General features: G+C 36.2%; 1 long non-coding RNA gene across 4 annotated transcripts in view; it reads right to left on the reverse strand.

Annotated features, from left to right (window-relative positions):
- The window catches only part of LOC125690551 (uncharacterized), a 33,915-nt gene extending 15,285 nt beyond the window's left edge, over positions 1 to 18,630 (reverse strand). For 2 of the 4 annotated variants that reach the window (XR_007375709.1, XR_007375711.1), the window contains exons 1-3: positions 11,580 to 18,630; positions 9,971 to 10,118; positions 8,639 to 8,738 (exon numbers count right to left, since the gene is read on the reverse strand). This is a non-coding gene — a long non-coding RNA (uncharacterized LOC125690551). Of the gene's footprint in view, positions 1 to 7,581; positions 8,739 to 9,970; positions 10,119 to 11,579 lie in introns of those variants that run through there. The other 2 variants (XR_007375710.1, XR_007375708.1) reach the window with 2 other exon arrangements.
- Between the last annotated feature and the right edge of the window lie 5,471 nt (positions 18,631 to 24,101).

The following is a 24,101-nucleotide window of genomic DNA, read 5'->3' on the forward strand; positions in this document are numbered from 1 at the left end:
TAGGATAAAGCACAATAAATTCTGCATTTATATGACTATTTGTAAATATACATTTATGTTTGTAAATATGTAAAGATGCAAATATATATTTAATGTCAAATCACAGATCTGAATGTGTAAATACATATTTTCATAAGTATGTATACCTAAATGTATGAATATGCAGACCGTTTACACAGCTGATAGCATGTACTGTCCAGCAGATCCTTAAAGCTTTTAAATAATATGACTAAACATAGAAACAATTTATATGTAAATGTTATTTGGGGGAAGAGTATTGTTTGGCTTTTTTTTTCTTTGTGGCAGAGTATGAGGCCTGTTAAATAAATGCAGTTATACCAGATCTTGTGTGTGTAGCTGAATATAATTCCAAATCACATGACAACAAGCATGCACCACGCAAGGGAAAATTTTAACATAGAAAGGACTACAGTCTTTTTATTTTACTTTGCAGTTTTCTGTTTACGGTCTTCATGACACTGGTTTCACTTTCCACCTCTTAATCTAAGTCTCATACATTGGATATAAATTCAGGGCAAATAATTTCCCTCTTCCGACCACATAGTTTTCCTCAGCGGTTTTATATACTTTAAAGGATTAGCAAAGAGTTCATCATGGAGAGTATCAGAAGACTGAAAAGAGAAAAGCTATTTTCTTCTCAGTGAGTGGCAGCAACTTGTCATACAGATATAACAGGAAGCAAGGAGGGGATGTATGACTCCTTGCAATATAAGGACCTTCTGCGGCATAGGTGAGCTGACAAACATTGTTCACAGAGAGTAAAAGTGCAAATCAGTGCAGAATTATAACCTTGTAATGAGAACCTAAAGACTGCCTTGTCTGGATCTGGCCCCCAAAATGCTGCTAAGACAGTACACTCTATATTATGTATTTACGTTCCAGGATGTGGGCCTTCTGCAGAATACATTGGATTGTGTCTTGCTCCAATTTATAGGAAGGAGATGAGGTTCTTTTAATATCTGTATACCCGGTGTGAGATTAAGAAACAACGGTTCAAATGTTGGTCCAACCAGTTTATTATAAATCCTAATCAGGGAGATGGGGAAGGGAAGGAGGGCGATAGAAAAGATAGGAAAGAAGCAAGAATTGCGTGAAGCAGGGATAGTCACCACCAGGATCCAGCAGTGGTCCTGTTGCATGACGTTTCTAAGGTCTGAGGCAAAAGCAGCAGGGGGACAGGAGGAGTGGGGAGAGCAGCAGCATGGCCAGCCTTGGGCAGCAAGCAGGTAGCAGGAAGAAGTCGCAGAACCAATCCGGGAGGAAGCAGCAGAACTCAGGTAGCAGGCCCAGGTGAGTCCATCAGCATGCAGGAATTCCGTAGTGAAGAATCTGATAGCAGACACCTTTGTTCTTATTCAGCATGCTGGTAGAGTGCAGAGCAAGTCCAGGAGAGAGAGAGGCAGGTCATGAGGCAAAAGGGAAAGGAAGAGGAAGAGGAAGAGGAAGAGGAAGAGGAAAAGGAAGAGGAAGAGGAAAAGGAAAAGGAAAAGGAAAAGGAAAAGGAAAAGGAAAAGGAAAAGGAAAAGGAAAAGGAAAAGGAAAAGGAAAAGGAAAAGGAAAAGGAAAAGGAAAAGGAAAAGGAAAAGGAAAAGGAAAAGGAAAATTCTAGAGAGAAAAGAGAGCTTACTTTTTTTGACTTTCTCCTCTGTAGATATAAAGACATAGGAGCCTCAGCATTGGAGAAAAGCATCCTAAATTGATGTGAATTAGTCCAGTTCTAGTGAGTGCAATGCTGCTTCACTAATGGAATCAGACATATGTAAAGTTATACTAAGCCCTAGAGTAAGGAAAACACTTCCTCATCTATTCTGTCTTTTTCCTCATTATTGTCATGAGTCTCCTCTTTTATTCTTCTTTTTGTCTTACAATTACTTCACTACACTTTGGTCACCAATACTAATTTTTTTATTTTTCCCCTGTGTTTCATTTCCTATTTGACGTTTTTATATTTGGTGGGGTTTTTTGTTTGTTTGTTTATTTTCAAGCACATTCTGTTTTCCTATCTCTAGAGGTGAAATAGGAAAAATAAGGTTTTTACTCTTTGTCTTCTTGGAGAATTTGAAATATACTTACAGAAAGCATTCTTTAACATCAACATAGCTTTTTTTTTTTTTTCCTTTAACCGTCTATTACTTTTAGAACTGTGAATTAAATGGATCTCTCATACTAATTCTGAGAATGAGAAATTATACTAATATCCTCTTCTAGGTGTTAAACCAAGTGAAGAATGAAAAGATGAGATTTCTGAATTCACAGAACATATTCAGGTTAGAACAAGAAAAAAAAAAGCCAGAAATACAAAAGCTTTTTTCTTTGTCTTGGTCACTATGTCCAAGTCTTTAGACTGCTAAGAGAATGGTGAGTAAAAAATTCACAGCAGCAACCACATGGAACACCTATAGGAAAAACTTTATATGTATCAACAAGTTGTATTATTCAAGAAAATAACATTGAATTCCAGTTCTGATATCTGAATATTAGGAACATTGGATCCAAAAAACAGACCTCCTTTCAAGAATCCAGCTAACTTACAAAAGAGCTTAGTTCTGAATAAAAAAGCCTGATTTTCAGATTGATTTTCAGCCAGCTTTCTGAATAATGTCTGATGACTTTGGTGATTTTTCCTTCACAAGTAAACCTGGAGTGTGATGTCAAAATGTGCCAGTGACCAAATTGTATTTTAGGATGTGTACTTTTCCATCTGTGTATGACTGTAATCACAGAACAAGTGCATGAGACAATGAATGTAAATGAAGTTCAAAAGGCTATGCAGAAAGTGAACATGAAGCCAGAGGAGATTTCTTGGTCTCTTCTTCAGACGGGCTCTATGAGATGACTTGCTTACAGAGTTAGGCTATGAACGTTTCAGATTTTCTGACATTAGAAGTATATTTTGAAGAGTTCCTTTGGCCAGATATTTAGTCAAAGGTTAATGTTGCAGGATGAAGCAATTTGACTGTGATTGCATGTTTTATCTGGGAGGGAATGTGGTTAAGCTGAGGCTGTATGTCACTCAGGAAGAATGAATGAGAATGATTTGCAGTCTACCCACTATACGCTATTTTGTTCTGGTTAATACTGGATTAATATTTTTCAGTTCTGTCTCCCCAATTCAAGAAAGACAGGAGAGAGACCAGTAGAGAGCTACAAAGACGACTGTGGGCCTGGGATCTTTCAATCTAGAGAAGGTTGAAAGGGAATCTTATCAATGTTTATAAATATCTAATGGCCAGGAATCAAATGGATGGGGTCAGGCTCTTTATAATGATTCCCAGTGACAGAACAAAGGGCAATGGTCAAAAAATGGAACACAAAAAATTACATATGAACATGAGGAAAAAACTTCACTACTTTGAGGGTGCCAGAGCACTGGAACAGTGCTGTACAGAGAAGCTAATCTCCCTCGCCAGAGATATTCAGCATCTGCTTGGATGTTTTCCTGTGCAGTTTACTGTAGGGAACCTTCTTTAGCAGGGGGTTGAACTAGATGAGCTTCAGAGATCCCTTCCAACTCCTACAATTCTGTGATTCTGAGAATGACCAGGTGTACCCACATAGCCAGGTAGCTAATACCCCAGAATCAGACTGGCTTTTTATAGTGTAGAAGCACATAAACAGTGCTTGGGTTGGAACAGAGCACTCAAGAAATAGGAGAAATAAGAGACCTAGTACAACATCAGTGTGTTTTAGATAACATGATCTAGTTGTGGAGTCACAACCTGATTATTTCCCTTGCTCCATCCTCTCTTGTCCAGTTACCATAAATGAAGTGTCTGTTCTGGGCAGTGCTTCATTACTTCATACTAAGTAGTTTCTTAGCTAATGAGGTTTCCCTCTCATTTGATCTAATTTACCTATACACTAGATTGACTTGCCAATTCTAGACCCAACTTTTCAAGCCACTTTCACAGAATCACAGAATTGTAGTGGTTGGAAGGGACCTCCAGAGATCATCGAGTCCAACCCCCCCTGCCAAAGCAGGTTCCCTACAGCAGGTTGCACAGGTAGGCATCCAGGCAGGTCTTGAACATCTCCAGAGAAGGAGACTCCACCACCTCCCTGGGCAGCCTGTTCCAGTGCTCCATCACCCTCACTGTAAAGAAGTTCTTGCGCACATTTGTGCGGAACTTCCTATGCTGCAGTTTCTGGCCGTTTCCCCTTGTCCTGTCTCCACTCACCACTGAAAACAGTCTGGCCTCGCCATTCTGCCCCCCACACCTTAGATACTTATAGACCTGGATCAGGTCCCCTCTCAGTCTTCTTTTCTCAAGGCTGAACAGACCCAGTTCACTCAGCCTTTCTTCATAGGAGAGATGCTCCAGGCCCTTCACCATCTTCGTGGCCCTCCGCTGGACTCTTTCCAAGAGATCCCTGTCTGTTTTGTACTGGGGAGCCCAGAACTGGACGCAGTACTCCAGATGAGGTCTTACCAGGGCAGAGTAGAGGGGGAGGATCACCTCCCTCGACCAGCTGGCCACGCTCTTTTTAATGCATCCCAGGATGCCATTGGCCCTCTTGGCCACAAGGGCACACTGCTGACTCATGGCCAACCTGTCGTCCACCAGGACACCCAGGTCCCTCTCCACAGAAGGAACTTTGGTGAATTATGTCCCCATGATACTTCACATAGCTTAAGCAGTTCTTGTAGTACCAACATACACGTCCAGACACAACCTCCTTTCTCTTTTATTTTGAACATCAGTGTAGGGTCCTTTTCTTTTTTTTCTTTCTTTCTTTCTTTTCTTTTTTTTTTTTTTGAAAATTGTAGTTTGCAAAAATCAATGTAACTGCCTGTTTTTCTGTTCCTGTGGATAGTGTCTTACACAGTGAGTGCTATTGGAATATAAATAATAAGTTAAGCTCTATCCTTATAGACTCAGTTGTATGATTTACTAATGTATAAGTGGTTTTAAGGATGGCTTCATCATCTATGTTGTTAAAAAATTAAGATAGGTAGATAACATATTTAAAAATTGTCCTGACAAGTAAAGTTGGAATTCAAATTTAATCTTGCAGAATATTTTCATATTATTTCATTTTAGGCTTGAATTTGTCATCAAATTAATATATCTTTACTCAAATAAGGTAAGATTGTCTAGGGCCACATCTAAGCAACTCTTGAAGATCTTTAAGGGGAGAGACTCCATAGCATCTCTGGGCAACCTGTGCCAATGTTCCATCAGCCTCACAGTGAAAACGTGCTTCCTAACATTCACATTGAACTTCATGTGCTCCAGTTTGTGTTCACTGCCTCTTGCCTTTGCATTGGGCATCACTGAAGAGAGCCTGGCTCTGGCTTCTTGACACACTCCCTTCAAGTATTTAGACATTGGTAAGAGCCCTCCCAAAGGTCGTCTTCTCCAGGCTAAGCAGCCCCAGCTCTTTCAACCTCTCCTCACAGGAGAGATGCTCCACCCTCTTTACTGAACTCTCTCAAATATGTCCACATCCTTTTTGTACTTGGGAGCTCAAAACACACAAACTGAGAACCAGACACGTTCTTGTGACTTAGATAGGATTTCAGTATTTTTCTCGCTTTTCCTAGTACCAGTTCAACATGATTTATCAAAAAGAAAAGCAAACATCTCTTCACTTCAGAAGAACTGTAATTCAGCTCCTAAATTCTTCCCTGGTTTCCAATCCTTAGCAGTGGGAACTGCATTCAGCTCATAATACATAATCTATAAAGGATAGGTTAATTTGAAAAGTATTTATAGGGTGCTTTTGAATTCTTCTGTGTTGTTAGTGTTCTTTACAGTGCCAGGTAATGTTATGGAAACTAATATCATTGTTTCATTGAAACTTTAAACAATGTTTTATTCTTTGTTTTTTAATGAGAGCATGCTGCTTGCTGCTAATAGAACAGAGTAAACAATCTAATGCATTTTATTCAATTACTTTAGCTCTTTTTCTTCTTATGGTAATTATCTACTAACGGACAAAGATTGCTACCGTTTGTTTTTTCCTCCCAAATACATGCTGAATATTCTGTGCAGCAGCTTGTATTTTGTGTTATTGCAAACTGACTGCTTGCAGTATTTATTTGGAGATCAACATTTGGTTGCCTAAAGCCAAGTATTTGTTTCTTTTCCATGACTGGATGATCTACTTTGCCACAAGACACATGTTGTTTTATAAATTCATAGGTTCATCCTTCAATGCACTTTCCAGATCAGAACTCTTGAGCTACCCCATGCTGATGGGAACCTACATAATAGATGCAATATCTGCTATAAAAGATAAATCCCGATAAATACAATAATTCAAAAGCCAGCATACAGTTTTATATGAAGTATTTATTTAATTTTGCTGTTGCCATTTTAGTGTCTTCAATTACTAATATTTTTTTCATCCACCATCCTTTCAAAACAATTTCAATTTTCAACATGCACTGCAAATTAACTAATAATAAATCCTTTCTAATTCGATATTGTATTGCTACTGAATTGTAATGTTTTTGTTCAATTTTTATGGGTTTAATTTATATTTTTTTTTCACATGGAATGCTCAATGAATAAATGAGCATTGTTTGCATCAAAGCAAACTTTTGAAAGAATTTTCAGTACTGCCATCATAGCAAACTTCCTCATCTCCCTACCTTTGCAACATTTCAAATATAACATTATAATTCAAATACTTCTGAATATTTGAATGCAAAGCTATTGAAAAATCATTAATTTAAAATATCTTTTTGATTATCTAGAACATTACAAAGAAATTTGAAATAAACAAATAAATGCGGAAAACAGACTCTTATGTCATATGACTTGATCTGTGTATCAGTTGCCACAGCTAGCATTTCTTCTCTATCACCATCACCGTCACCGTCACCATCACCATCACCATCACCATCACCATCACCATCACCATTTGAAACAGGTTGCTATTCATCTTTTCTGATAAAACAGCATATAGCATTCGATAGACATTTTACCTACTCTAACACCAGTGATTAAGTCATAGATTACAATCTTTGACTCAGAGCTCATTTTGCTGGTCAATTCCCATTATTAGCTGAAGAGACTTATTTCAGTTCACCTCAGTTGCATGGCTTTTTTATTATCTTTTATTAGTCTGGTACCTTGTATTGAGGTTACTATAGTGTTTCACAATGTATTTTAACAGATCTGTCCTCTGTGAAGAACTGTGCTGGCTGTCTATCAATAGTGCATGAGAGGAGTTTTTGAGGAGTAATTTGTGAGGCTGTGATTTATCCCTCTGCTACATACTTTGTAGTGAGTATAACAGAAGCAATTCTGAAAATCTACAGTAGGTTACAAAATACAGAAGCAAACTATAATGAGACAACCGGGTGGTATTTCAAAATTATTTTACAAAAGTCTGTACACTAAATAAGCTCATTTTTAAATGTTGCATTATTTAATTATTTAATTGTATTTAAGTATTTATGTAAACTCTTAAGCAAAAGTAAGACATGTAAACACCTTACCCCCCCCTCCCCACCCCCTTTTCTTTTTTTTTTTTTTTTTTTTTTTCTTTATTCAGCACTTGCCAGGGTATTCTTCAGATCTGAAAAATTAAAGTCCAGCTCCAGTTTTTGTTCTCCTTTCCTGTGGTGTAACAGTGAGTACATTTAGACTTTATATTCTTCAGCTGGGAAGTGTTGGCAACAGCGTTTGCTTTTACTATTTTTTTTAACTGTCTGTAGACTCATGAATGAAAGGAACTATTCCTAAGCCACAGACTTTTGTTTGCTTCTATCTGACATCCACCACTACATTTTGTTTGTAGGATTCCTCTGAAGATTGGACAGCTTGTCTGAATTCATCTAACTGACTTAAGGGTATTAGGCCAGGTCTTGATATCAATTTCAGCTGTGATTTCTTGAGGAAGAAGAAAGGCACAGATATGAAGTTGTATGACACAGGAATTTGGATGTTCAAATTATCAGTAACAGTAAGAATGGATTCACAGCACCTGGGATTGTCTAAATAAAACTAGGAAAGTAGCACAAACACTTAAAGAAATTATTTATTCTTGTGTTGTTTTTGTTTTTGGTTTTGTTTTTAATATTAAATTTAAAAAAAAAACAACTCAAAATGCTGCCCAAAAATCTGGCATCTTGGTCATACATGGAACACCAGCACCAATCGAATCAGAATGTCCTTAAGCTGCTGGATACTAATGAATAAGAATCAGGCATTAATATTGAGTGCTACAGCACAGTGTTGACAACACATCTGACCAGTGGCAACCCTTAGGAGGCAACTTTTAAGTTTTGGCCTCATCAGATTTTAGATGGAATCTTATCTTGGCTCAGATTTCATTCTCACTGTTACTAGGGATTTCAACATCCAGATGGTCAGGGAAAATATAAAGTTGCATGCATACTTTTTAAGGGTTAGTGATATGTGGAAAAAGATACTGATACTTATACATTATCTTTGAAGTGAAGATAATGCTCAGTGACACAAGACAAAACATGCCTTATTATGCATTATGCTTTACCATTGCTCTCATTATTGCTGTGTTAATTCTTCCCAAGAAGGTTTTGATTTTCTTTCCAGATGCTGCAAATGAAACTGAATTGCTTCAGTAAGGAACAGATTTTTCAAATTTACTATTTTGTTTTTAACTCCATCTAACTCCAGCTTACCAGAAATCGTGAGAGTCTTCTGAAACATGATTTAGCTGATGAGTGAAGTGAATCTGGATTGTCAGGTTACAAATTACAAATGGAAGAAGCCATCATCTCTCTAGAAATACAAAAATAATAAAGCACAATAAGCAATTTTGCATATCTCCATACCTGTAAATAATTACTTGTGTAAGTAATATTATAAGTAATTATAATTCATATTATAAAATTATAATATTGTAGGTGCCCCTTCCCTGGAAGTGTTCAAAGTCAGGTTGGATGGGGCCCTGGGCAGCCTAGTATTAAATGTGTATTAAATGTGGAGGTTGATGGCCCTGCAGGGGGGCCAAATGTGGAGGTTGGCAGGGGGGTTGGAGCTTCATGATCCTTGAGGTCCTGGGCCATTCTGTGATTCTGCGTGATTCTGTGATTCTGTGATAAGGGAGAGTTCTATATAGTTTTCTGCCTCTTTTGCCTTTTAAGACCATGTAAATCAAATTAACTATAATCACTGATTTTGCCCAGATATTCCCTGTTCTAAGCAGTGATAGCGAAGATCCTCAAGAGATGACTGTCTATAATGCCACTACTTCGAGAAGTTAGATGAACTTTTCCTAATGACTCAGAGAGCTCTTTGCTGTTTGATTACCTTCACCAGATTTAACTGAGTCTAATTTTTCAAAACTGTTCCTCCATGGAAATTTGGATACTTTTTTTGTGTGTGTGTGTGTACATAAGTACAGCATGTAGAATATAGAATATATTCTACACAGCATATAGAAAAAATAATAATTTCATAATAAAACATAATAAAGTTTTGTTTTATATTTTAAATGAACTCTTAAATGTCTTGTTATGAAATGCTGGAATTCCTAATATGAGTTATATTTCAGTTTTATTGCCAATCTCAAGAGGTAGAATATTCAACCAGATTAGACTATTCATAATGGCCTTGTGATAAGTGCAAAAGATGTCCTTCCTCTGCAAGGAAGAGGAGAAATACAATTTAAAAATGGGAAGTGATGTGCACCTAAGGAAAGTTCTACAAAGAAGGCACTCCACTGATTTCTTTATACTTTGCTCAGACATGCAAAACAGCTCCTGTAAAGTTCTACAACTCTTCACAATTTAAAACACAATAGTTTTGACATATCAGGCTAACTGACATGCAGAAAGTTCAAGGTTATGAAAGAGCTGCCTTTGAAAAGCTATGACTTCCTTTCACAATAAATGTTTAGAAGATGATGTATTAACCAGATCTTGTCCATGAGTGTAGTACTCGAGAGAAATAGAATCCTGTGTTTTGTCATCTAAGGGAGTAATATTACTTCTTTTTATCTCAGGACTTACAGTTGAACATAACCTGAATCCAGAGACCATCCTCTGTCGTTTATTCAAGTGAAAGATATATACAGATCCCAACCATGCACTCACTGAAGTCCATGTTAATGCTCCCAGAAGGAACACTGCCAAATCATATAGCTGCTAAACAGACGTGCTATGGAAAAAAAAAAGGTTTAAAAAAGTGAAAGTTGTTTTCAAAACTGGATGGGGCAGCATTGCTCTGTCAATTAAAAAGACACAAAACAGAAAGATTCTAATTCCTATGTACCAGGTGAGTGTAAGCATAGTGAGGTAGCAAGCAGAGTCAACCATAAATGATTTCCCTATGAACAAAACAAGTAAAGTTTTTTTTTAATAAGAAATTTTATTGACCCAAATATTGATCCTTAGTACTACAAAACAACCTACTCCTTTCTTGCCAACCCCCAAACAATCTGTAGTTGAAATTATAAAGCATAAAAATACCTGTTCTTAAACTACAAAGTCTTAATTTATGCCAGTAATAGCATAGCTGTGATACTCTGTAAGTGCGGCTGAAAACCTCACAGGGCAAAGCTGCAGTACATTGTAGATGTTTATTGAGTACTCACTGCTTGTACATACAATTCTCTCAGGAGGAGAGTTCTTCACATTATTATTTTTCTACATATTCTGTTGTTTCCCTTTATAGCATGGTTTATGGTACAGCCAAACTGGAGAATCTGCCTAGGATGAAAACTCACACTTCACTTGCAAATCAAACGGAGCCTCACTCAGTACTGCATTATAATGCTTCTTGAAATTCCCTCAATTTTTTTTCTGGGCAGTTCACTAAGAAAAATTTCAAACAGCATTCCCAGCCTTCTATTTAGAATGATTTTCCATGTTCTACCTAGTGTTTAATGGGAAAAGAGCCTACCTATTTCTGCCTCTCTCTGTGACTTCTAACCGGGTGCAACTACTAAAATACTAAAATAAATAGTAAAAGAATAGTCCACTGACTGCAGTATGATTTGGGCTATTCCTTAAAGCCTTAAGCACTTACCTTTGAAAATTGGAAAGAGTATGAATACTCATACTCATACAAATTTTCAATGCATGTATCATCTTTTTTTTTTTTTTTTAATTACCCAGTATTTCTTACATAAAGGATGAAAACTTCTGCATAGGATGATCATGTAGTCAATGATTTGATCTGTTTAGACATTTTGCAAAGAAGATGAACATTTTCTTGGTTGTATTTCTTGCCTCCCAAAGCATCTCCCTTCAGGAGAGTCTGAAAATATTTGGTACTCATATCATTTCAAATTGATATTGGATGACTAAATCCTGTAAGGACCTCTGAAAATTTCACTCTTAATTTTTAATTTTTAATAATCTTACATCAATATATTATATATTTATACACACTTATTAATCAATAAGTGGAAGTATGGTCTTGCTTTATTCTTTACTGAGTTCAGTTCCAAATCTCCTTAGAGATCTTCAAGAAATAACATAATGTATAAAAATCAATATGAACAAATTAAGTGCAGCATTAAAATTTCACGTGTAAGAATTGAAACCTAAAACTGGAAGCCTTAAAATATTAATAATGATTATATAATAAAAGAGACAATTGATAATTATTTGATACCTTCCAGTATAATCTTCAGCCACACTTGAGCAGAGTGAAAACTAAGACTCTTTTTGGCACTCCACAAGAGAGCTGATTTTCACGAGATCTGGAGTACAGAGAACCTAAATACAATTAAAAAGAAATAGGTCTGAGATTATCTAATTCCCAAATATTTAATTCAAATATTAGACAAATATTGATTCCCTGTCACCTTAATGAGAAATTGGATAGGCATTCATTTTCTTTGTCCTTCATCCATCTAAAGCCATTAGTGCCAACTTCCCTTACCTATGGCATGAGTCAGATTTTGTAATTTGTACAGAGGAAGTTCTGCAGAAAATGGAGGAGAAAAAAAAACACCAAGAGCAGTGGAAATGTCTGCTCCATTCACTCAGTGAATAAACACTGCAAAGCACTACTGAAAGTTTACATTGTGAATGGACATTTGCCACAGTTCCTTCCTATGTCTAATATATGTGATATTATTCAGCTGGATACATAAATTTACATTAAATTCAAACAGTCTTTTTCTCTCCAAAATTAGCTTTTTGTTCAGTCTTCTCCTTTCTATTCACTCATCTTTCATTTTTTATGATTTTTTTTTGTCTGCTCAGTGTTTATCTATGTTTTATTTTTCTTTCCTTCTAACTCTATGGTAGACTTTGATACATTTTATTTCTGCCTTTTCTTTATACAAACCCGTTGAGCATTACCTAAACTGGCAATGTTGTCTTTAAAGGAGAATAAACTAAAGTCTTAATAATTCAAATGCCCCAGAGTATAGACATGTTAAATAAACTTAGGCTTTACAAATCCTTTTCTGCATTCTATACTCATCATGCAATGGAAAGAGCTTATGTTGCTGCATATAGCAGATACAGTCTTTACATCTCCAGATGTCGTAATTCCATGAATTTACCCATTTTAATCAAAAGCTGAAGTGTGTTTCTTTCCTTCTTTCCATCCATCCTTCTACCTTCAAGTCGAAGGTTTAAAGAAAAACGTAAATCATTACTCTTATTTATCCAGATACGAGTCAGAAGTATTCTCCCTGAAGTTCTGTGTGAATAAGAGTGCTGTGAGAAAAGAACCATTTCCCATTTGTGTTTTCACACCTTTCCAGTAAACCCTCCTGTTCTACCTCCTTGCATATACTGTGAAGTCAGGCATTTGTCTTTTTCACAAGACATTTGCCTTGCTGGTGGCTAAGGACATTACAAAGAACAAGTCATTTCAAGCTGTGCTATATTCACTTCCCTCTGGGAGCCATTTTTCTGCAGATATCTTCTTTTTATACCTCATATGATATTCTAGCAAAGTTCACATGTACCACAATACTCAGAATATTATCCTTAAATAGATACAAAATGTATTTCTGAACAGAAGACCATGAAAGTATCCCTACTGTAAACAAAATTTCTTCCTATGGAAGAAAGAAAGAAACTCTACAAACATATAAAAAAATACCAGTAATAGTAATGATGAGTTGTCATATTTGCAGGTTATTAACCTTAAGAGCACTTTATTAAACAGGCAAACATTTTTTGTGATTTTAATAACTGGATTTATTATTGAGTAGGTCAAAATGAAGATCCCTGTTAATAGGCTTTGGAAAAGATACTTTGAGAAATTTATTACAAAGTTAGCAAATAAATATTATTATGATAATCATTCAGGCCTCTCTGCACCTTGCACTTGAGAATTAGCACCAAAGAGAAAAGTACTGATGATACAGTTCCCCTCTAAAATAGGAAAATAGTGTTTAATTCTTGCTGGACTGAAATTAGAAAGCTCAATCTTTGTCCTAAAAAAGTAATCAATTTTATGTGTTAATGAATTATTTATATAAATATTAATAGCAAAGTTTGTAAATTGGTCAACTCATCTGAACAGAGAAATTAAAAAATACGTAATTCATCTGCTCCATCTAACCAACACTTAAATTATGAACACTGCATACAGAGCATTGACATCCTCATTTTCACCAAAATCCAAATGTAGACAAACAAATAAAACAAGAGAAAATTATTTTAGGCAAATTCTTATAACAAACACAAGGACACTGAATTGCAACGTGCATGCAGTGAGTAAAATAAGCAGACAGAGTAGTTGGCTAAAGTATTTACCTCACTCTATTCACAGTATATTTTGCATCCATTTTCAACAGAAATCCAAAAGGACCTGCTCAGCCACAAGGATTTCGGGAAGTGTTTCTATAAACATTAATCCGAGACATGGCTGCATGTAAAATTTAACACTTTCCTAAAGAAACTGTGCAAATTTCCAAAATTGCCACATATTGACCTATCTTAGCAAATAAGTTTCAGTGTAATATGAAATCACAGAATCACAGAATTGTAGGGGTTGGAAGGGACCTCCAGAGATCATCGAGTCCAACCCCCCATGAATGAAAGAGGGAAGGACAATATGAGCTGTGGGAAGGGCTAGAAAATGCAAACATTTGCTAGAAAACATTATGTGTGTGTATATACATATATATATATATTAGACTGGTTAAGTAAACATATTGTTATGACACATCAGAAAATTTCTCAGCATATGTTTATAGTTTATTTTCTTAGCATTACTGTAGCACTTGCATCAACTTGATGCCTTCATTCTGATAGCTGCGAGCCAAAGGGCATAATGCTTTATGGAACATCCCCTAATTATTTATAATCATAGCCCGTAATCCTTTCCACATTGCTAAATATCAGAAATTATACCTACATGTCTGTATTTAACTGCCCTGTCTTGTCTTCATGACATTTCTGAAACAGTTGTTAAACTGATGCTTTATTTACTGCTGAACCATATCCTATCCTTGTAATACCTATGATCAGCTATGCAATCTACCAGCACAATCTGTGGATGTGAGTATCATGGAACATATACCACAATGTCAACAGAAACTGTTCTCTTCACAGTCTTGATATCCTGTATAGTAAAGACAGAATAACTACAGTTTTTATTAAAAATAAGCAAACAAACAAATAAATAAAGCAACAAAGGATGAATCTATAAAGAGATTATTTAGCATGTACCTCCCTTTCTTATTAATCATTAGTAGGTATTTATAATAACCCTGAAAACAATGCATTGATGAACTTGTCCACCTGAAAGCAAGAAAACTCATCAAGACAGGCCCTCCTAATTAGTTGCTCAAATGGTTGCTTCCTATTCATGGATTAATCTCTATCTGTGCCAGTAGGAACAAGAAATATTTTAATTTATTTGAAGCCGTTGAACCAAAGAGATATTAGCTGTGGGGCTGTTCTTGCAAATTGCTGAGCACCTCTGGGAGACATTCTGCATTTCAAACTCTCATCATACCACTGGGAACTGAGAATGCTGAACAGAGTAGGAAAATAATGCAAAATAGTTTCTGTAAATGTTTGCCCACATTTAAAATAAAATCAGTTTTGCTTTGTTTGCACTTTATTTTATATTCAAGCTTGATGAACATTGGCAAAAGTGAGTTATAACATTTATGCTTGCTCTGCTAGCATGATCATTCAGTCAGTAAGAAAAAAGCATCCTGATAGGCGTACTTACATAAATATGTTGGTACAGATGATTTGCCACCAGTACCACTGCTAAGAGTTCAAGCTCCATACTGGATCCTTGAAAGAAACAGATCTGAAGGATTTTCTCTTTGTTCTGTGTGAAGTGTTACTTAATGGAATTCACAGAACAGATGATTGCACAAGTGTGGTAATGCAAATACAGTTATTAGCCTTCATTTACTTACTTACATTTACTTACAGCAAGATTCAGTAGGCAAGGTATTATAACTTAGAAAGTCAGAAGTTTGGTTTACTGCGTCAACACCATTTTATATCTTGCTTCAATCTTCCAGACTAAAAAGCTAGCTTTTTTTTTTTCCCCATAAAGTTCTTTGCAATCTATGAGCACCTGCCTATATACATGAAAGAATATGATATTCTCATTCTAGATTTCACTCTCCTTCAGCTTCCTCTTGCTTGGTCAAGTCCACAGCAGTCTTTTGTAATATGCCCAATGATTAGATGACATGGAGAATGAAAAGGAATGGGAGATAATATTTAAAAAAATACAAATAACTGAGGAAAAAAGAAAATATATGATGACAAAAGACATGAGTTTTGCATTCTAATTTAATAAGACAAAAAAAAAAAACCTGTCCTATTTTAATTCATCTTGATGCATTTACAAATACGTGCTCTTTAATCCATTAGAGAAAAGGCAGAATAGTCACAAATTTGCATTCATTTTAAAACCACAGATCATAAATCCAGGCTGTTAACAGAACTGTGAATTTTTATCCCTTCGTATTCTTGCTTTTACTCCATTATAGCTGCAGTGCTGTTGATCTACTTTTACCTTGAAATAAGTTAACTGCAAATAAGTTAAAAATTTGTTTTTTGGTTTTTGTTTTTTTTTTACTATTTTCAAGTAAGTAAGAGTAGACCTGTAAAGGTGATGGTAAGAATGCTGCCTGACTAGATAAAGGGCTCACATTCTGATGACTGTATGAGTACCGTGCCTTTTCCTCCTGTTTCTTTCTCTTTTACTCACTGGACTGTATGCAGCTTTAAGGTATCTTCTCATGAGGGCAGGAAGGAAAGGAGGACTGTAAATTGTAAACACCATGTTGTCTGAACATAACATATAGTAATGATGCCACTGCATCGCTTAAACCACTGTTGCAAAATTATGTTCCAAAAAAATCAGTCCAACTTCAAGATCTCTATAGACACTCTTCCTTTCATACTGGTGTTTTCTTCCCTGTGAAGCCAGATTTTAAAACGTATTCCTGCCTCAGACTCCTATATGCTCTTGCTACTTGCTAGCATTTCTAAATCTGCACCTTAGTTTTCACAGCCCCAAATCTTCTCCCAGTCAGCAGTTAAACCCTCCTAATACATCCTGGTCAATATTATAAATCTGGCCTTTTCTATGGAAAACAAAATAAGCACGTTGTTAGTGATCAACACTCTTCTCAAAAGTAAGAGGATTAAGAATTTATGTAATAGATCGTGGGTAGTATTTCCTGATGGCATTTGCCCAAGACTCAGGGTGCAGGCCTCCATGTCAATGTCTGTACATGCAGTATCTCTCAAGACGCAGTAAGAGATAATTAATATATATATGACAGTTTCTGGTTTTGGGCTACCAAATGAAAAAAGCCTGGGTATATAGAAGACAAATAAGACATGAGTTTACTCCTGCTTAAGGACCTACGTGAAGCCTTAGGTCACTTTTCAAAGGATAAGTATTTCAGTTAGAGTTGATGCCTCTGCTACAGTCTTGAATGAGAAAGCAAAGACTGAAATGATAGACTGTCATTTATTATAAGCCTTTAGGAGAACTTTAAAGTAAAAATTTAAAGTAAGTTTATATAAGAAAATAGTTTTCATATCAGCAGACTAATTTGCTTTTTAGGCTGAGTCTGCATGTGCAACAATTAATTTGTTATTTCTTGTACTAGATCAATATTTGGTGATCTGTGAGTTTGCAAAGAGAATCACCCAGTTCTTGCTAGGACAGGCCTAGTACATAATTGCTGACTGAGCATGTTTCCTTTAATATAAACTAAGCTTTCAAGACTGAAATTAATAGTGCTGCTCACTTTTACTAGGAAAACAAGAAATATGGACTTGAGAAACATGGTGATGAAAGATGAGGTGAGCACATCTTTTTCCCTTAGCATATCACTCCCATCACATATATTAGCCGTGATGAACTATGTGTGATCTGCAATCTCCATTGTCTCACAAACATTTATCTGGCAGGTTTAACAGTGGTTATCCAGGTTAGCACTTGGGAAACATAGCCTGAAGGTAAAAATTAGGAAGAACTGCCTGAAGTTCCCCATGAAACTCTGTAGAGAGTACAATGCACAGGAGGGAAAACCTACAGAGCAATTTTAAGTGTTATTTTTCAAGTTCATTAATAAATGTAGAGAATTTTTAAAAGGGAATTATGCTTCCTGAAGTCCTGAGGGATTTTACTGCCAACTGTCTGAAAATTATCATTTTTATAGATAAACCAATTAAAGGGAAATAAGGTTTTTGCATCATACTGAGAGTACTAAACAGAGGTTTTAAAAGGATCTGGTTTTGCTTAATAATTTAATACAATTTTGCTTTTTGTATGGACAGTGGACAGTTGAAGAGCAAATCTTTTCCTATAATTTCAATTAGAAGTTAGTTATTTATTGATTTGGGACATATCAAGAAGGGATACTATACCGTCAGTAGTTTTCCAATAGCACATACTTCTGTTTGGAGAAGAGGAGGATCTGAAATCGTGATTCAAAGTACTGCATATAGGTGCTATAATTAGGTGGCAATGAGGGAGCCCAGATTCAGACCTTCAGGTATGGGCTCCATCCCACTGGCTCTGAATAGCGCATAAACTTTTGTTTATCTCATTGAACTTTGTATCCAGCTGTTAACTTGCCCTTTCTCACTTAGGATACAAGTGACAATATATCAGAAGTGTCACTTGACATTTTTTTCAATGGAAAAGGAGAATCCTCAGTAACTTTGTTACTTCAAAATAATTTATATTTGGATCTTCAGGAAGTTTTACACTAGGAGTGCCCAGTCAAGCTCCATTCCTCCTGGGCTCAGGTTGTGAACCTGCAGAGCTTTGCTTCACAAAAGCACATCATTTGGCACTGGGGAATCACCAAGGTAAAACATGATGCTACAGAGTGGGAGAGAAGAAAGGAAAGAGGCACAACAGAAGAGCTGCTGTGGATCCTTTAGCATGCTTGGACACATACATACCTGGGTGCATTACTTGAACCCACTTCAGATAGTTTTTGAAGATGCACAAAATGGAAGAGCTTTCCATGAATGTCAGTTTACTATCATAACTGGTCAAAGCATTTTCGATTGAACTTATTATTTTAAATCTTTTTCATAGAAATGAGTTACTGAGTAAGAAGTGAGATTCAATGAGAATTATTTTAGCATCCCAAAAGAAAAAAAAAACAAGGTTGTTTACAAATGACTAGATTTTGGGCTTCATAACTTCTTTCAGTTTCATCTTTTTGCTAAATAAATAACCTTATAATCAATTAAAAAAAAAAAAAAAAGGAAAAAAAAAAAAGAAATTCTCAGAAAATCAGTCTCAGTAAATTGGATGGGGAATTTGTGAGCAGTAAACTACAGACACTCTCTTCAAAAGAGGTGAAGGTTACACACATGATGCTTTACTGCCACAGCATGGTATCAGCTCAAGGCTTCACAGGAATGTAAAACAATTGATTCTGTCCTAATCCTTGAAATGAAAGCAAAGCAGGATGTGGTGAAGGAGGCTGGAGGAAAAATGAGCATGTCTCTCTGTTCCTCTTCTTCTTCATCATGTTTCCTGCCCTTTCAACTGATCTGATTATGCTGCTCTGCCACAAGCAAGCCAGCAATACTTCCTCCACAGAAAAGAGAAAAATGCAGGCCTGGATGAAAAACATGGGAAAAACCTCGGGGGAAGGAGAAGAAAGAAAAGAAGAGAGAGGTTAATGAGACTGTGCAGCCTTCTAGGAGTCCTTCTTAACCCCCTGAAATAATTGCGATACTTGCCTTTTGTGAATGTGGAAGCAGAAAGTTCTCAGTTTTCCACTCTTTAGACAAGAGATACTGACAAACTGCTTGGACAGCAAATTCTCATCAGACAGGATTTTCTAGGCACTAGCAGAATACACAGCTGCAGTCACCTCTCTGTTCTGGGATGTCTTTGACCACATGTCAACACTTAATTTGCCTAGGCAATAATTTAATTTAATTTATACTTAATTTTAATTTAACACTTAATTTGCCTAGGCCCCTCAAGTAGGGGCCAATGGGGCAAGTAACTTAATAAGGACCACAGAAGGCTTGTGGCTTCATACAGTTTTCTCCCACTCTTGTGGATGGGAGAATATGTTGTATTTAGGAATCTGATGCAGATTGGACTTGAGCAACATGATCTTATATATTCCTTATCAGCTAATAGAAAGATCAGCGTAACACCCTTTTATTTTTTCTTCTTCTTTCACACATACTGAAAAAAAAACAAAAAACAAAAGACTTTAAAACACAATTCCAGGAAAGGAACATAATAAAGTATATCTGTACTATATACCACACAGTTGTATAAAGAATAACAGTTAAAAATCCTATCATAGACATACATTATCTCTGTAATGCCTTCTGATATTTCTGCACACACTTTTTCTCACAATGTACTGTGGTATTTCTCACAGATCTATAAGAGCTGATACTTTCTATCACTGCTATAATCATGTGTGTGTCAGCAGCTGTCCATGTATCTCCTTGCACACACATTCCTCAGGCCCTGTATTTGGGTTCAGTTTGATGTTCCTTGCTTCTTCACATGGCAGGTCTGCAGTGTCCATGTGCAGGGAAGCAACCGTAATAATGAGTGACACGTCATATGCACAGTTAAAAGAGAATGTGAAGCTGTCAACTTGTAAAAGCAGAAAGTATATTTAGAATTATGTTAGCTCAGTTGAGATGGCAATAAAATTATGAGAAGATAGAAAACAAAAAACAAAAAATAAACAAACAAAAACAAGCTGGTAGGTATGTATTATACCTGAAGTCAATAGTACATCATATTGCTATTGCTTTAATAAACCCAAAAGGGAGAATGTTTTTTTCATAGCTAAGGACTCAACCTCAGAAATTCATCTACTCTTGGCAATGGCACTTTCCTATTCCTTTTAAGAAAGACAAGGTACAACTAAGTGCATTGTGGCCCTCTCATGTTATCCCCTCAAATGAGAATGGCAGACAGTGACACTTGAGCTTGGCTTTGACGTAACTTTTTTCCCCCTTTGAGTTCCTGATTTCACATGTTTCCCATGAAACTGAAGGCAAATTTCTCTCTCTCACATTCTTGCTACCACAAAGCAGTGGTGGTGGGGTCCCATCTTTGCAACAGCAAACACTCCAATTTCTTTATGCCTTATCCAGTATTATCACTCACAGACTGAATGTAAATACCAATGGTACTTAAATAATAAAACTACCGATGGCAGCATTACACTGAAGCACACGTGTATATTTTTTAAATCATTTATGCTTAGTTTTATGCGCTACTTCTTTCCTATTTTATTTATTTTTTCTCCAGGAACATTTCATTCAGAATAATGGAGCACTGGGTATTAAATGAGTTGCCTGTAGTCCAATGAACTCAGTATGCTGCTCATCTTGTTACTATACTTAATCTAAATAACCTTTTTTATGCTCTGCTGGAATGGCATTTTCAAAAGGCTATACAGTAGTAAATGAGTGTATATGTCAGTAAGGATTTGCTAGACAAATCAAATCTTCCTGAGAAGTACATTTATTCATTACTATTTACTACACACTCCAGTTTGAAGGACAATTTTTGCGATCGGATCATTAACATTTACTGTCATTTTGGCAACATTTTCCAACTTTTCTCTTTGCCTCCTTTCCTGCCTGTTGTCTGCCTCACAGTGTCTGCTGAACAGAAGTTAGGTTTACAAGGATTATATCACCAATATGTTAAACGGATCTTTTTTTCCCCTTGTCAAGCTGTCTTATTGCACATAAGGCTCTTAAGTATTAAAGCAAATGTTAAATACCAGGTTCCTATGTGTAACATTAAGAATCTACTATAGCTACAGACTTGATAAACAGCAGGGAATATTTTCTTATGAGATCACCACTTCTAGATGGACACAATTGCCTATTAATTTTTCCAGGCCACATCTTCAGCAGATATAAACCAATATGCTGATCCCAAACTGAAGGCCTGTCTTTGACACTGAAAATATACCATGCAGTTGTGTTAAGTTTTAATGTATTTTGACCCTGCTTTAAAATTCATTTTCATGCAATTCCACTGAAGTAAAATTAACTTTATTAAAGATTTATTTAATAAAAAGAGGAAAATAGGAAGAGTTTTCCTTTCTGGAAGGAACTATCCTGCACTCATCAATGTAGTTAAAAGGCTTATAAAATTCTTGTTGTGGAAAAAATGCTAGAAACTGTACAAAGTAGAGTCCAGAAGGAAAAATACTGTGCTGAGGCAGATAGGGTATCATAAGAGAGGAACCAAGATGGTAGCTATGAGGAAGGGAGATTTATTCACTAAAAAGAACTGATCTGCCAGAGCTTAAGAAGCACGTGGACAGTGCTCTGTAGTGTGTGATTTTTGGGTGATGCTGTGCAGAGCCAGGAGCTGGACTTGATGACCCTTATGGATCCCTTCCAATTCAGGATGTTCTGTGAACAAGGCACAGAAAAATAAAACTATTTTTTTAGAATTCTGTGTGTATTTATTAATCCAAAATAATTTCCCTGTCTCAATTTGCACTTTTTTTTCAGTTTTATTTCACTTTGTTATTTGTGTTGTTTTCTTTTTTTTTTGTCCCACGAACTCACAAACATGCAAGTTCTCAGAAAAGCCCTCCACAGTCAATAATGTATGAGAACTTTCTTTCACCTTGGATCATAGCACTCAGCATACTACTAAAAGTTCAAGGTATCCAGACAGTGCTACTAGCTCAGATTGACAAAGTCAGGGAAAGAGTAAAGTGTATCTCAGATAACTGCAGAAACAGTTGTGGGTCACAGGGATCTAGCTGAAGATTATATTGCCCAAAGACAGATTGTGACATCTTCAAAACAGATCTAGTTGAAAAAAAAAAAAAAAAAAGAAAAAAAAAAAGAAAAAAAAAAGTCTAGAAACACTGCTTATGCAGCAGATCTACAAACAGCAGACTGCACCCATTGCTGCTTCATATCTCATGAGAACTAATTGGAAAACGCAGAAGCACTGAACACAGTGACAAAAAATTAGGGGAAAGAGCTCTAAGGACTTGAAGATTTCCATCTGAGTTGCAATGTTTGGATTACCTACTTGTCAGGACTGATGAAGTCTCAAATTAATTGAAATAAAAAAAAAAACAAAAAACAACTCTACAAGTATTTTCAAATAATTACAATAGTTTAACAAATGATATTTCTGACAAAATATTTTAAAATCTCCTACTTTTTTGGCTTGTTGTTCACATTTCTTTTCGGTTAAGAGGAAAGTAAAAAAAAATGACATTTCCTGTCAGTTTTCCCCAAGCAATCCAACCTGGTTCCCCAAGCAGCACTGACATTTGGCCATTCAATTGGCTTGCTATTAGTAAATGAAGTACCTGGATGCACCAACAGCCTAACCCACCTCTGCTCCTCAGGGCAGCCATGGGGAGCCCTCGGGAAATGGACAGACCTGACTGCAGTGGCTTGAGTCACTTTCTGGTCAACAGAAATGACTTTCAAGACAAAACCAAGATCTGCTTGGAAAATCACTTAACATTGAGGTGCTCCTGAGAAAGGTTTCAATAGTGACAAATGGCCATCTCCCACTGGAACAGGAGAAGCTTCAACTCCAGTACTTCTGACTGGCATTCAGTTTCAGGTGGGCTTATAAGTAAGGCTGAGTGGAAGACCACGTTGAAACAGTAGCTCTAGTGCACAGTGAGGCAGAGCACCCAAAGGACTCTGGATTGTTTCCTCTCAGTCTATTTCTATACAATTACATTTTGGATGTGAAATCTTATGAATCAAAGATAAATCAAAGGTAAATAAAACTAACTATATAGACTATAGACTATGAAATGTGTGGAAATTTAAGCATGTGTAAATACTCTCCTTTATCCCAATGAGCCATTGGTCTTCATTATGAAATATTCATCCTGCACTTTGACTTCCCAGTCTTCTGAGAACACATCCTGAAGATGCACGCAAATAACTGCTGCTGGATAAGGCTTCCAGAAGAGACAATTTTTCATCCCCCACTAAAAAGCACAGGAACATCAGACGTACATTGACAGCACTCACCCTACCAACCTGTTGACCTGTTAGAGATACAATAATCCTTATGTAGGTGGGTTTTTTGTTCTGTTTTGTTCTGTTTTGTTTTGTTTTCTGGGATAAAAGTTATTTTTCTTTGAACCACAAAGGAATTTATCATGGAGCTGCTCAAAAATAAACAAGCATGATATATAGGTATAGATATATAGAAAAGATTTATATACACTGCATCTATATTGCATCCATAGCAGTGTCAATATACACAATATGAGCCCCTAACAATCTTTAGCCATCCAGATTTATGCAGACACAGTCAGAAAAGCAGGTTTATGTTGGTCTGATCTTTGCATCTAGGTCTACCCATAATGTCATTAGACTTGGGAACCATGCCATACAGCAGATTTCTGTTGTTGTTTCTTGCTTTTCACTCCAGAGCACCACCAAAATGTTAACATCAAGCCAAATGTAAGCTAAAAATATAGCCATGATTTTAAGACTTACCTTGCTAATCTTATCTTAGAAACATGCAGGATGTGGGCTATATCACTGCTATTTAAAATGCAAAAATGATATGGGGGCAATATGCCTTCAGAAGGTTACAGTTTGTTACACTGAAGGAGAATTGAAGAGAAAAAAAAGTGCATACAACATCTATGGGGGAAAACTAAGCAGACTATCCTTACTTCTCAAGGATATTAAAAACTCATGGCTC

Source organism: Lagopus muta, chromosome 3 (assembly GCF_023343835.1).
Source record: "Lagopus muta isolate bLagMut1 chromosome 3, bLagMut1 primary, whole genome shotgun sequence".
Taxonomy (NCBI): domain Eukaryota; kingdom Metazoa; phylum Chordata; class Aves; order Galliformes; family Phasianidae; genus Lagopus; species Lagopus muta.